The sequence below is a fragment of the Micropterus dolomieu genome, linkage group LG08 (genome assembly GCF_021292245.1).
Source record: "Micropterus dolomieu isolate WLL.071019.BEF.003 ecotype Adirondacks linkage group LG08, ASM2129224v1, whole genome shotgun sequence".
Classification (NCBI taxonomy): Eukaryota; Metazoa; Chordata; class Actinopteri; order Centrarchiformes; family Centrarchidae; genus Micropterus; species Micropterus dolomieu.
The window spans coordinates 321,677-324,294 of NC_060157.1; the positions used below are offsets into that span (position 1 = coordinate 321,677).

The following is a 2,618-nucleotide window of genomic DNA, read 5'->3' on the forward strand; positions in this document are numbered from 1 at the left end:
ATATAATACTATTAAATTGAAAGAAATATTGTCTCCTGCCAATTCAAACGACTTGCTGCTCACTGAAAACAGATTTTCTCCTGGTTAAAGAAAGGTTTAATAAAATACATTTTATCATTTACTTTTGTAGACTTGCATTTTGTCCCCAATAAGAAATCAGAATCCCCGGATTTGACTGTGTAAATACAGTTAGGTCCCCACAACATTAGTGATACCCGACCACATACAGCAGTACAGTAGCTGCAGTGACATCAGAAGAAGTAGATGGAATAAACAGCAGTAATTTAAAGAGCTGCAAACAGTGACGAGAACAGAGGAGGAGGATTCAGTAGAACATTTAAATTGAGAGCAATAAGATAAGAGAACGCTGTACAGGTGCACACACGGCAATATTAAACATAAAAATGGAGGAAACTTATGAACTAAAACTCGTGAATTAAATGAAAATTGAATCTCGTCACAGATTAGAAACAATTAAAACTTTACTTCCCAGTAGGTTTTTGAAGTAAATAATTTAGACGTGATAATCCGACAGTGTTTGACGCTGAACCCAGGACGGCTCAGCAGACCCCTGTCAGGTGGTCTGGACCTGGTCTACATCTGAAATATAATTCAGCTGACGGGGAGCTTCTTCTGTTCCGGTCCGCTCTCTGGTCCAGATGAAGCCGACGCTGTGAGGGAGTTTATGCTGTAGTGGTCGTAGTATTTGCAGAGTACCAGTATTCAGTCCAGTAGAAACATATTTATGCTGATGTTCTCGTCCCGTCCAGGTCTCCTCTCTGCTGGTCCTGAACTCCACCCCCTTCACACACTACCCCAACCCGACCTTTGATCCCCTGGGGAATTCTGGGATCCTGGAGGTCAAACCAGGGTCACCCATCATCCTCAAGGTGAGAAACAAACACACAGGAAGTCAAGAAGAAGAAGAGACTCGATGCGACCGAGATGTATTTCATGTTCTGCTACTGCACACCGCACTACATTTATTTACTGACGTAATAAATGACAGTGTAATATTATAGGTTAAGAACTGTATTGAGCTCACAGTTTAGACCTTTCACCAGCTGCAGCATTCAAGTGATGAACACATGAACGCATCAGTAAAATAATATCTGTTACATAATGAGTACTTTAAATATATTGTGATTCTAATACTTTTGTACTGAAGTATTATTTAGACTGCAGGACTTTTACTTGTAACAGAGTATCTGTGGTATTACTACTACTACTACTACAGTAGTACAAGAGTACTCCTTCTGTTCCAGGGTAAGAACCTGATCCCTCCGGCTCCGGGGAACAACCGCCTGAACTACACGGTTCTGATTGGAGAGTCTCCCTGCCTGCTGACCGTGTCAGAGAACCAGCTGCTCTGTGATTCGCCAGATCTCACGGGAGAACAGCGAGTGCTGGTGAGTGATGGGGCCTTGGCCCCGCCCCTTTTTATTTCACCTGTTGCTGATAATTGAACGTGATTGTTGGTGATTGGTTAAAGACTAAAAACATTTTTATCAGTTGATCAGTGAATTAACAAGCAGATTAATTTAAATTAGTCGATCATTTAGGAGGAGAGGGGAGGAAAACAGAGGGGAGGAGGAAGTGCAGCTGCAGGGGGTTATGGGTAATTGGTTTGATGTGAAGATCAGAGGGTGATAAACACACACAGGGTCAAAGTGAAGCCAGACACACTATTGATGCATTATTAAAGCTAGTGATTATTAATCAATACAGAATGTCACTGTAGTGCCTCCTCTGTCTCCCATCAGTTCATCATCACCATCATCAACTCATCTTCATCATTTATTCATCAGTTTACGAGCCTTCATCTGTTTTATAATCAATATTAATAACTTGTAAAAGGAAACACTTTAATAAATCATTAATAACTAATACACATAAAACTGTGTGTCTGTGAGACGTCTGTGATCGTCCAAAGAGCTTAAAGCGACAGAACATCTTGATAATGAGACAAAAAGTCATCAAGGAAGAAAAGTTTCAGGTGTGCTGTCAGTCAAGAGGCAGGTGATGGGGGCAGGTGATGGAGGCAGGTGATGGAGGCACATTTGACAGGTGATGGAGGCACATTTGGCAGGTGATGGAGGCACATTTGGCAGGTGATGGGGGCAGGTGATAGAGGCAGGTGATGGAGGCACATTTGGCAGGTGATGGAGGCAGGTGATAGAGGCAGGTGATGGAGGCACATTTGGCAGGTGATGGAGGCAGGTGATAGAGGCAGGTGATGGAGGCACATTTGGCAGGTGATGGGGGCAGGTGATAGAGGCAGGTGATGGAGGCACATTTGGCAGGTGATGGGGGCAGGTGATAGAGGCAGGTGATGGAGGCACATTTGGCAGGTGATGGGGGCAGGTGATAGAGGCAGGTGATGGAGGCACATTTGGCAGGTGATGGAGGCACATTTGGCAGGTGATGGGGGCAGGTGATAGAGGCAGGTGATGGAGGCAGGTGATTGGGGCAGGTGATGGAGGCAGGTGATTGGGGCAGGTGATGGAGGCAGGTGATTGGGGCAGGTGATGGAGGCAGGTGATTGGGGCAGGTGATGGAGGCAGGTGATTGGGGCAGGTGATGGAGGCACATTTGGCAGGTGATGGAGGCACATTTGG

General features: G+C 44.9%; 1 protein-coding gene across 1 annotated transcript in view; it reads left to right on the forward strand.

Annotated features, from left to right (window-relative positions):
- The window catches only part of plxna3 (plexin A3), a 137,651-nt gene that overhangs the window by 115,759 nt on the left and 19,274 nt on the right, over positions 1 to 2,618 (forward strand). The gene's annotated exons all lie outside the window — the stretch shown is intronic.